Raw genomic sequence first — 12,638 nt, 5'->3', positions numbered from 1 at the left:
TCTGGAAAGCATAGGCACCCCAAAGAAAAACCCACAAAAAAAAAAAAAAAAAAAAAAGGAAGAAAGAAAATGAAGAACTATAATTGGGCATGAGCTATGAGCTTCCTGGCAGAGAGACAGATGCATGTAAGAATGGTTTAGAAGTGTTTTCAATGTATACACATGAACCTATGAAAAGCAGTGATACAGGTTTTTTCTCCATTGTATAAATACTATAACATGCTTTCATTAACCAATTCCAACTTGAAATGTAATAGAAAGTAAGACACCATTAACAAAACCAACAAGAACTAGTCGTTAACTAGAGAATATATGTCACTAAGTACAAAATTTCCAAGGACATAAAAAAAGATCTGAGTAAGTGGAGAGAGTGCTAGGTTCATCAAGCTTCCATTTAAAGTAATATGAATTACTCTCAATACATATTCATACATAATTCAATGTGGTAACCCCAATAAATTCAGCTGACATTTTGAGGAACAGAACAAAACCATAAAATTTTTATATTGAAGAATAGAAGCCTGCAAATATCTAAATCAACTTTAATATTTGGACAGATATCGATAATGTTCTAAGAACTGAGGAGAAGGTTAGCCCAACTGTGCCTCATAGGCACCTAAAAAATAAATAAAAATAAATAATGCTACAAATGCATGAGCAGACATAGGAATATTTCATTCTCATGCATACGAACTGCACTGTTAATCTTAAAAAATAAAAACACTTGTAGGCTGTTCTGTGAGGTCTAGGAAGTCTATTACAGTAATCAAGCAACAAAAATTATTTTGTTTAAAAAGGAAATTTGGCAATCTATCACTGTTTTTATAACTAGCATCATAGATGATTTTTCTCAGACTCCGTTTCAGAGTGTTCAAAAGAGAATTGCAGGAACCAGCAGTTAGCGTAATGGCTATGTCGCTGGACTCCCACGTAGTTGACCGCGGTTCGTGTCCTGGATCCGATGGCTTAAAACTCACGCCAGGCGCGTGTGCGTGCGTGCCCAAGATCCCGAGAGGAGAATGGAGGAGAAGGGATTGCGGCGTGACCATCCCCCCTGGGGGGTGATTTCTCGCTTTCTGTCTCTATGTCTCTCTCTGTCTGTCTGGCGAGCGCACGCACCCTACAGTGAAAATCTCTCAAAAAAAAAAATAGTCATTTGCCCACATGTGTGAGGGTTTGTCTCTCGGCTCCCTATTCTATTTCATGGGTCCACATGCCTGCCTGTGCCGGCACCACACTGCTTTGATACTACAATTCTATAATATCTTTTGTAACCAAGAAGTGTGAGTCTTCTAACTTTGGACTTCTTTTTCAAGATTGTTTTAGGATCCCCTGAGCCAACCTATGAATTTTGGAAAGGATTTTTCTATTTTTAGAAAAAAAAATCACTGGGATTTTGAAAGGGGTTGCACTCAATCTGAAGATCACTTCAGGTAGAACTGACATCTTAACAGTATTAACTAAGTCTTCCCATCCATAAGCACGAGATGTTTTTCCATTATTGGTATCTTCTTTTCTTTTTTTCAGAAATGTTTCACAGTTTTCAGTATACAAGTCTTTCTCCTGCAAATGTTTATCCTTACTCATTTTATTCTTCTTGTGAGCATCTTATTTTATTTATGGTTCCAAAATATATGGCAGAAACCACCTTGAAGTCAAAAGGATTACCCACACGTGAAATACTTACAAATGTATAAAGCGGAAATGTAAGTGAGAACGACGGTGTAATTTTCCAGAAACAGGAAGTTTGCAAAAAGAATCATTCCCGAAGACTCTGAGTGTGGCTATGGGTGTTTTTCTTTCGGAAACTTCCCTATATTTCTCAGTATTGCTAAGACAAGCTCATGTAATTTTCATGAGAATTAAAAGTAACAATTAAACAGGAGACCCAGATTAAGTTATAAAAAAAAAAAAGAGAGAATTGCAAGTTTCTGTCTCAAGACCTTGGAAAAGCAATAGTACTGTCTTTGTTGAATGGATTTTAAGTTCAGTTCTTGACCTAACTGAGGGTCAAGTTACTGTTTATAGGTTTCATCTACCAGATAAAGACGACACTGAATGACCAGCAAGGTTCCTTGTAACAGTCACATCCTACAAACTTCCTTTTCCTCCTGTGAATTTCAGCTGACTTGGATATTGCTCTATGTTCCAATGAGAACAATAAAAAGCCCAAAATTAACTCAACTGGATTTTTTTTCTAAATAAAATTAAAGTCAGACATTCTCTAGACAGTAACAAAATGTCTTGCTATAATGATCATTAATACATTTAAGTGTATGACAAGCATGGCAAATTGTTTTTTATCCTGAGAACAACTGCAAGAAACCTTCGTTTCCAAACTCTTCCTACCTATGTGTGGCTTATTCTTATTGAAGAAAACATGAGTTTCATCACCAATGTCTTATTTGACTACTGCACTGGCATGTCAACTATCTAGAATGACCACAAGTCAATGGTTTTGACAAATTTGCCATACAAAGTTCTGACTTGCCTCTCATTACAAATGAGAGAATGGAGAAGTCTAAGGAGAGGAAGTAGCAAGAAAGGTTAAAATGGAAAAAGAAAAAGAGGAAGAGGTGGTGATGTCACAACCCTACAAACACGAAAGATCTGTCTTGATGTATTTTCTCATTTCAGTGATGGGGAAGTCCAACATCACTTGTCATCTCAGGTGTGAACAGAAACATCAGGAAACAGGCTGGTCCTGTAGTGCAGTGGTTAAGTAAGCCCACTGTATAGGGAGCCAGATCCCACATGGCCAACTCCAGTTCAAATCCCATGAAACATGCGGGGCACATATGTGTGCATGCCGTGAATCCTGTCAGGATGGATAAATAGAGGAAAAAAGATCATGGTATGACCTCAACCCATCGGGGAGGTACTCTTACCACCCCCCAGCCCCCAGAGCATATGCACCTTCCCGTAATTAAAAGAAAAAAATTAAATAAATATAAGAAAGAGACATTAGAGAAACTATCTCAAGACATGGGCCCAGCTACAACTTAAAATGAAACTCACTCAGAACTGGGAACATGGAACTACCAACATTTGTTACATACATATATCCCAAAGATTTTCCAATAAATCTCTTTTTCTCTGCATTGGTAGAGAATGCTGTCATGCACAATGACACTAAAAGAATATAGTTGGAATTAACAGGGCCCATGTATACACAGATATAAATATTTCACCCAAGAAAAAACACATAAAAACTAATGAGGTCATTTTGAGGCTATGAAGAGTTTTTGTTTCCCTAAAAATGAGTCAGTCTCCAGAGTAGAATACCAGTCTGAAGCATGTTACTGGCCCCCCCCCAGCAGACCAACACCAAGATTGGCTTTATTAATTTCACCTTGATGTGTTGAAAAAGAAATGATGAGTAGAAAATATTTATGCAAAAGGAGGTAAATAAATGAGACGCTGAATGTATCATATTTTCTTTCCTGTCTGGAGAGAGTTCTTTGTGTTTCCAAGACTTAATTTCATGGTTCTAACAATTTAGGAAATCCTAGATCTCCATTGTGTAATTTGGGTACTTCTCATATTTCAGAGCCTATCTTCAGGGCTTGTGAAAAAAAAAAAAAAAAGGACCTTGCCACATTAAAAAAAAAGGGGGGGGTGATCATAGGCTATCTGGTGGCTACATGGTTGGAACTATGAATTATAAAAAAGGAGCTTGCCACTTTAAGAGAAAAGGAGGATCATAGATCTTCTGGTGGCTATGGTTGGAACTATGAATTATTAAAAAAAAAAAAAAAAGCCAAGGGACAATCTGAAGTCTAAGTTGACCTTTTCAGGGACATGTGAAGGATTTCTATGTTTGAATGTGTTTGTATATCATGTTCCTACTATCACACAAACTGGGAAGAGGAACAGCGAACACTGACAATCCTCAGGAACTAAATCTTCCTCATTCTGTCTTTTCCTTCCCTTTTTACCTTCCTCTATCCCCACCTGTTTGCCATAAAGTTCCAGTCAGCCTGGGAAGATGGTTTATATTTTAAGAGGAGTCCTATTAAAATCATTTCTGCACACTTGTTTCCTTCCAACTGCAAAAATATCAACTGACATATAGCTTCTTGTGTATCCCCATCTTTCTCTCTAGCATTCCCTAGGGTTGTTGTAAGCCTTTTCTCCATGCCAATCATACATTTTTTTTAGCTTTGCTTACTCTGTGCTCTGTTGCTCCTAATTTATTTTTCTTTTAAACTTATTTTGTGTATAAAGAGCACAAAGTCATTTTCGACATGTGTTTGACTGCAGCATGTTCTTCTTGAAAACTATGTGCCCCCAATTGTCTTTGCAAAAACTTCAAGTACTCAGAAAAGTTAAACAAATAGTAAAATTAATACTCATTTGTCCTTCAACTTGATTTAGCCATTGTTAACCTTTGGCCACATTCTCTTTCTCAGGACACTCCATCTCTAAATGCTCCAGAAAGTAAATCCTGAGAATAACCACACCTTGCTATATAATCACAATATAATTATTATACCCAAGATATACAGCACTAACACCAATAGTGTAACCTAATATACTGTCCAATATTGACTTTTTTCCAGTTGTCTCTATCCCAGACCTCCATGTCACTGAGGCATCTGACCATTGAGAAAAATTTTCCTCCTCCCTGAGGAGACCACCTCGGGCTAAGACTAGAATGCAGCTTTGTACCCACAAGAGGAGCTGACTCATCCATAAGACAAGTCAGCCTTCCTCCTCCTTCCTCATCCAATGGGGAAGAGGGCACTAGTGCAAAAATGGTGGGTGCCCTGGGGGTCTGTGCTACCTGCACATGCAGCTTGCTTTGTACCCTCTGGCCCCGATCATGTTCTGCTGTGGTGTGTCACTTCTGTCCTGTGAAGGGTTGTTGCTGACCGGCTCACTCTTAGGTATTTGTGAGTCTGGTGGTTTACTGCTCATGCGAGGCATTTCCAGATGCCCAGTCACTCCGTTTCCCACAATTAGTCTTCCCATTTCTGCAGGGCCCAAGTAACATGCCAGGACATAATTTTCTGCTGCAAATAGCTTGGTAGAACTCCAGGGGCCCTACTGTGTGTTCTTCTCCCTGGGGTTTGCCACAGATTCCAAACAGTATCCTTGTGGATCATTGATGCGTCTACATAGCAGGACCTGGGGGTCATGCCATCCCAATGGCAGGGCTGTGTGCATAGCAGCTTGGACCTGCCACCGAGCCCTTTCCGGCTCTGGGCTGTGTTCACTGACTGCCATTCATCTCTCAGCTATGGCCCAGAGATGTACCCCCTAAATACGGGGTATTTTGCCTCCAGAGCTCACAGTCCACCAGCTAAGAGTCTCCCTATTTCATGGAAGGAGGTACTAGCAGCAATGCTTTTTCTTTCAAGGGGATGTCAGGAAAACTTTCAATGTTTCACAGATGTATTGGGTTGTCAGAGAAGTCATGACGTATTTTTCTGTTTTTCTATGCAAAAATGCACCATGACTTTCCCAATGACCCAATCGTGGGCCCCTGAAATTCTGCAAGGTTTTTCTTCCACCGTTTGGAGCAGATGTGTTTCTTTTTTTTTTTTTTTTTTTTTTTTTTTTTTTGGGGTTTTTTCTTTAGGGCGCGTGCGTTTAGAGAGAGACAGAGAGACAGAAAGAGAGAAATCACCCCCCCCCCTCCAGGGGAGATGGCCACGCAGCAATCCCTTTTCCTCCATTATTCTCTCAGGATCTTGGGCACTCACGCACACACACCCAGCGTGAGTTTAAGCCACCTGGTCCGGGACTCGAACCGCAGTCAACTACATGGGAGTCCACCAATATAACCATTACGCTAACTGCTAGTCCCTGGAGCATATCTGTTTCTAAGGTCACCAGCACACCAGCCACTGTCTGACACTGTAGCTTTATGAACGTAATGTCATCGATGAAATTGACTAGCAGGATGTTTTGGGGGATGTCCATATGGTCCAGGCCAGATCTCTTTGGGCTATATTAGGACAGAGGATGGGAAAGTTAAGAGCTCTTGGGGCACGGCTGCTCCTAGGGAACTTAACTGGGATAAAAAAGAATGCATTCACTAAACCAGTGGCTGCCATTTCTACACAAGAGATCATAGTAATCGTCTCCAGCAAGATATCACATCTGTGATCAGGGATCCTCCTAGTTGGGTAAGCCATGATAGTTCAGTTATCGTCCAAGATGCGCAATTTCTTTTTTTCTTTTAGAGCAATTTTTGCTATAGGGCACATGCGCTCATTGGAGACACAGAGAGAGACAGAGACAGATGCAAGAAATTATATACCCCCCACAAAACACACCCAGGGGGATGGCCATGCCACAATCTCTTCTCTTCCATTCTCCTCTTGGGATTTGGGGCACACATGCACATGCGCCCAGCATGAGTTTTAAGGCACTGGGTTTGAGACTCAAACTGTGGTCAACTATGTGGGAGTTCAGCCATGTATTACTCCATCTGCTGGCCTCCAAGATGCCCAGTTTCTTCAGAGACAAGACTGGTGAATGAAATGAATGAGGAGCATCACTGCCGTGTCCTTTAGATCTCTAAGTCAAGCAGTAATATGTCTGCTGCTCTTGTCTGTTATTTTGACAAGTGGTGATAGTTGTAGAGGCTTCCATTTGGCCTCTTCTATTTTGCTTTTCAGTTTTTGCTATAGGATACCTGTGTTGGCCAGAGATGCCTAGAGAGAGATGGAAAGTGAGAAGTCAGCCCTTAGGGGGGATGGCCATGCCACCATTCCTTCCCTCACATGACTGTAGACACCCATGCACATGCACCCAATATGATTATCAAGCTACAGATTTGGGACTTGAACTGAAAGTCTGCAATGTGGGATCCAGCTCCTTAACCTCCACACCACATACTGGGCCAGGCTTTGTCTTCTCTTACTCCAAAACCCAAGAAGTCAATGTGAGGGTTATATCAACTGCTAAGTTTGTTAATCCCAATTCTGGGGCAGGGTAATGACCAAAGAGTATAAACATGAAATTGGAGCTCCCAACGTAAGCCTAGTCTTGACCAGGACTCTACTACCTGGCCCTACTATGTCCCCATTTAACAGGGGACCATGAAGATGCTTCAGCATCCCAGTTAACAATGCTACCCTAGTCACTGGGTTCACCAGCTCTTTAAATGTCTGGATATTTAAGTGAATAGCTACCCAAACTAATGGCCCTAAGTCCCTTTAGGGAAGAACTGCATGTTTTCTTCCATTGGTGGTGTGGGCCCTTCCTCTCTCTAGAGCTTTCTCTGAATGTGTAGCCCAGAAGACTCTATCTAGAATTCACTTACCCAGGTTTCCTCACCAGAGCCTTGATCTTAGTATAGCAGACCTAACATTGTTGGACATGGACTTCCTTTGAAAGTTTGAAATTCTTTGAAATTCACACACTCAGCCAATTAAGTTCTGAACTTGATCCTCAACTTGCTCTGCCTTCCTAGCATAAGAGATAAGCATATTTGTATGTAAACAAAGAAGACTTTAGCTTCTAGAAGTTCTTTTTTTTAGGGTGTTTTGTTTTGTTTTTTAGTTTTGCTATAGAGCACATGCACTTACCAGCAGGATACAGAAAGAGGGAAAGTGGGGACCAGCAGTTAGCGTAGACCTGGTGGCTTAAAACTCACACTGGGCGCGTGTGCGTGCGTGCCCAAGATCCCAAGAGGAGAACGGAGGAGAAGGGATTGCGGCGTGGCCATCCCACCTGGGGGGTGATTTCTCGCTTTATGTCTTTCTATCTCTCTCTCTGTCTGGCAAGCGCACATGCCCTATAGTGAAAACCTCTCTCAAAAAAATAAAAAATAAAAAAAAGAGGGAAAGTGAGACATCACTGAGGGATGGCCGCTGCAATCCCTTGTCCTTTCTCCTCTCTAGGAACATGCCCAAGAGCCTGGTGTGTTTTAAAGAAGCCAGGTCTGGAATTTGAACTGAGAAGTCAGCCATGTGGGACCCAGCTGCCTTCACCACGCTATTGGTTGGCCCCACTAGAGGCCTTTTTAATTGGCTGTCCCTGGCATTCAGCTGTTCTCTATCTTTCTACAGAATATCAGTGGCACTCGGCTATAACCACCCACCCACTCCTGTTATCCTTAAAGGTACTGTTTCCTTCTTACTTCAAAGGTCAGAGATACACAGCACCCTTTAGTGAGTCCTTCCACTGTGCACCTTTCCAACTCATCACCAGTGGACAGCTAGGCCGCCATCTTGTGCCAGGCGCTGCCTCTGCTCCACCTATACCAGTGAAGGGGTCCATTGCCAGCCGGGTGGCTAGTAACCCAGCTCTTCGCTGCAATTATTGCCAATGGGCTTCTTCAAAAGCAGATGCTGAGAGGGAGTCTGGGATGCAAGATTAGAGACCAGAACTGTGCAGTGCAAGGGCAGAAACAGCATTTAGGAAAAGAAAGAAGACAGCTGTGATACAGGCAATCCAAGGCTTGGCCAACCTGGTGGAGAGCTGTAGAATACTGTCCCACAGCGGGATCCTGCACAGGTCTTCATGACACTGTGTCACTTTGCCACAGGATGTGGTTGCCTCCAGGAAGGGTGTGACCTTGCATGATATAATTCTGCAACTTAAGCCACCCAGAGAGCGCTGACAGCTGAGAGATCAGCGCACAGCTGACAGGAGCTGGCTGGCACAGTTTGGTGTCCACCACGTTGTTCTCTAGGATTATCTCAAATGTGTACAGAGTATAAAGTAAAAACCATTTAAGAAGCTATTCTCCAGGAGGTCTAATTCCCAACCCTTCATCTCCATAGGAAATCATGTTCTTAGTTTGTGCCTTTTTTGTTTTGTTTTGGCCTGATTTATTTTTTCTAGTTAAATACATACACTCTTATTTTCCCTTGTATTTTTTTAATCAAAGTTAGCATTCAAGCTATATTCATTTGCCCCTCGCTTTCCACTTAGCCAGTATCCTAGAAATCACTCCATGTCTGTATATCAAGTTTAAAAAAAATAATAACAGCTGCATGGAGCTCTGCCATGCCCATGTCCCATAGCTTCTTAACCAGTCGAGAAGATGAGCATTAAGAATTATTTTTTATTTATTATTATTATTTTTTAATTTGACCAGAGAGAGATAGAGAGCGAGAGAGGGAATGTGAGAACACATAGTGCCAGGTCCGGGATTCAAACCACGGTCAGCCACATGGGAGTCTATTGCACCTGCCAGCCCCAAGAGGATGAGCATTTAGGTTGCCTCCAACATCTTGCTTTTACAAATAAAGCTTCAAATATAACCTTTTGTGCTTTTCATTTCCCATCTTTAGGGTAAATTCCTTAAACTGATTCCCTGATCAAGTGTTAACACATACATGGCTTTGTTACATACTGCCACATCCCTTCCATAAGGGTTATGTCCTTTTAGCCTCCCACTAGACATACTCCCTTTTTAAAAAAGAATTATGCATTTAACTAACTCATTACTATTATTTCTTTTTTAAAATTATTTATTGAACTTTATTTACTCATTCATTCATTTTTTAATTTGACCAGAGAGATACACATGGACAGAAAGAGAGAGAGAAGATAAGAAAGCAAGCCACCAGGTCCAAGACTTGAACCGTGGTCAGCCACGTGGGAGCATCCAGCACCTTAACCACCACGCTGCTGGTCCCCCCATTATTATTATTTCTTAATTTGCTATAGGGCATGTGCACATGAGAGAGAGAGAAGGAAAGTGAAAAAGCAAGCTGCCAAGTCCAGGACTTGAACTGTGGTCCGCCATGTGAGTCCAGTGCCTTTAGCCTCTATGCCTGTCCCTCCACTAGACATATTTGAAAGTGCTTATTATCACACAGTCTCATCAGTGAGGTGGTTTTCCAGTCTCTGGAATATGTGTGAATCTGACAGGTAGAAAACCTCTTCTTATTTTAGATCTGTAAGAATTTTATTTCTTATCTTAGCCTGTTGTTTGTCATTTCTTGTACGGATTCCTCATTCATGGAATTACAAGGGCCCTAGTTCTCCCCACCTTTCTCACATCATTACACATCACTCCCCCACCAAGTCACTCTGCTTTCACTGTGCTCCATTAATGCTCACTGTCTTTCTGCTCCTAAAACTCTCTGAACCCACCAGCATTCTCCAGTGAAACAATCCATATGGTATATATCTTGGTAGCAATGGTTGCAGGCTGGGTTCTTCAGAAGCAGGTACTGAGATATTTATAGACACACACACACACATACACACACACACATATATATACAACACACGTATATGCATAGACATACGTATATACATACACACATATAATGTGTATATATATATATATATATATCTTTCATACATGGGATTGTGAAAGGTCTTTATATAAATATAAAATTTATTTTGCTTGTTTATATTAATTATGTAATGTAGAAAGACATGGATGTCTATATATCTATATAAGGTATCTTCCATAGTTCTCCATCTATTGGGAGATAGTTATATATTTATTTTAAGAAACTGGCTCATGAAAACGTGGGGCTGACAAGTCTTTAATCTGCAGGACAGTCTGGCCAGCTAGCTAGCTTAAGTAACAGTTGTTACTGCAGCAGTCTTGAGGCAGAAATTCTTCCTCTGCCCAGGGAAACCTGTTTTTGCTCTTAAGGCCTTCCAGTGACTAGGTGAGACCCATGGACAGAGAGAGTGGTCTCCTTTACTTACTGTCGGCCGACTATAGGTGTTAATGCAGCTACGAAATACACCACCACCTAGATCAGTGTTTGATGAAGTAACTGGGTACTACTGACACATAAAACTAAACTCGCATCCTCCAATGTTATTATTTTTTTTTTAGAGAGAGTTTTTTTCTATAGGGCACATGTCCTTGCCAAAGAGACAGAGACAGAGAGAGATAAAAAGAGAGAAATCACCTCCCGGGGGAATGGTCATGCCACAATCGCTTCTCCCCTATTCTCCTCTTGGGATCTTGGGTATGTCCACGTGCCTGGCGTGAGCTTTAAGCCACCAGGTCTGAGACTCAGACTTCAGTCAACTACATAGGAGTCCAGCCATGTAACCATTATGCCACCTACTGGTCCCCCAAATCATTCCTTATTCTCCATTCCTCAGTTGAACAGTTCTGCTGATCCTAAAATGAGAATCTTCTTATCATTTGTGGCTGTATTTTTAAAATATACATTGAATGATGGAAGGAGTGAACACCCCCCACTCGGGCTTTTTCACTGCCCTGGAAAAGAGCGGGGGATTGAAAAGGCTTAACTCATGCAGCCTCTTCTTGGACCTCCTAGATCTGCTACTCAGCCCTCCATCTGACTTTTCAGGAGAAATCTCAGCATTTTCCCCATCTTTCATGCCTACTACTGCTTCGGGGAGGTGGGGACAGGGTTTGGGTCTACGCCTCAGCATTTCAGGATCTGCTTTCCTGGAAGGCCAGTTTATTGCATAAGGCTGTTTGAATCTCCCTTTTGGTTGTTGCCTGGTGAATTTGGGGCGGGCTGCCGTAGAATGAGGGCAGTGACTCGGTTTGATTAGGTGGTTGTGACACTTGGACTTAGGCAAGTATCTGTTGCATCAGAGCAGATGAATATTTGCTGCCTGACATTTAGATTTAGTTCTTATTCATCTCATTGCATATTATAAGAAAGATTCTGGGATCCACCACTGTATCCCTATATTACTTCTGTAGTCAGAAAATTAATTTTTAAATCTTAGTAATAATAAGTAGAATTTTTTATACTAATGCTAAAAATATTTGTAAACACTTATTTTATATCAGAAATTAAATCTATCATAGTGAGTTCAGGCATCTGGGCACAGTGCTCCCACCACTCTGAAGATGAGCTGTTTGTGGGATTAGGGCACACAGGCTCTGGAGTCGGACTCACCCTAACCTGTCGCCTTGGAGCTGTTTGATCTCATGTTACTAATCTCTCTATGCCTCTTCACCACGAATGTACCATGGTCAACAAAATATATAGCTCACAGGCCAGCCAGCAGTATGGCTGTTGGGGCAGCTGGATCCCACATAGCTGATTCTGCGCTTTGAGTCCCAGACCCAGTGACTTGAAAAACACGCCAGGGGTGCGTACATATGCACTTGTGTGCATGTATGTGTGTGTGTGTGTGTGCCCTAAATCCTGAGAGGAGAATGAAGAAGAAGGGATTGCAGTGTGGCCGCTGGGGGATGCTTTCTTACTTCCCACCTACCCTCCCATCTCTCTCTGACTGGTGTACCTGCCCTATAACAAATTAAAAAAAAAAAAAAAAAAAAAGGGTTGTTTAAAAGAAAAATTTAGGGGCCAGCAGGTGGACTGGGGGTTAAGGCAGGTGAAGCTGACCACAGTTCAAGTCCTGAACCTGGCAGCTTGCTTTCTCACTTTCCTTTTCTCTCTCTTTCTCTGATCAACTTCAAAAGAATAAAATAAAATAATGACAAAGAATAAAGTTAAATAAAATAATTCTTTAAAAATGAAATAAAAGGGACCAGCAGTTAGCATAATGGCTATGTCACTGGACTCCCATGTAGTCGACCGTGGTTTGAGTCCTGGACCCAGTGGCTTAAACTCATGCCGGGCCCGTGTGCGTACGTGCCCAAGATCCTGAGAGGAGAATGGAGGAGAAGGGATTGTGGTGTGGCCATCCCCCTTGTGGGGTGATTTCTCACTTTCTGTCTCTCTGTCTCTTTCTGTCTTTCTGATAAACAC

This window comes from Tupaia chinensis, unplaced genomic scaffold, assembly GCF_000334495.1.
Source record: "Tupaia chinensis unplaced genomic scaffold, TupChi_1.0 Scaffold000362_1, whole genome shotgun sequence".
Classification (NCBI taxonomy): Eukaryota; Metazoa; Chordata; class Mammalia; order Scandentia; family Tupaiidae; genus Tupaia; species Tupaia belangeri.
This window is presented reverse-complemented; position numbering follows the sequence as displayed.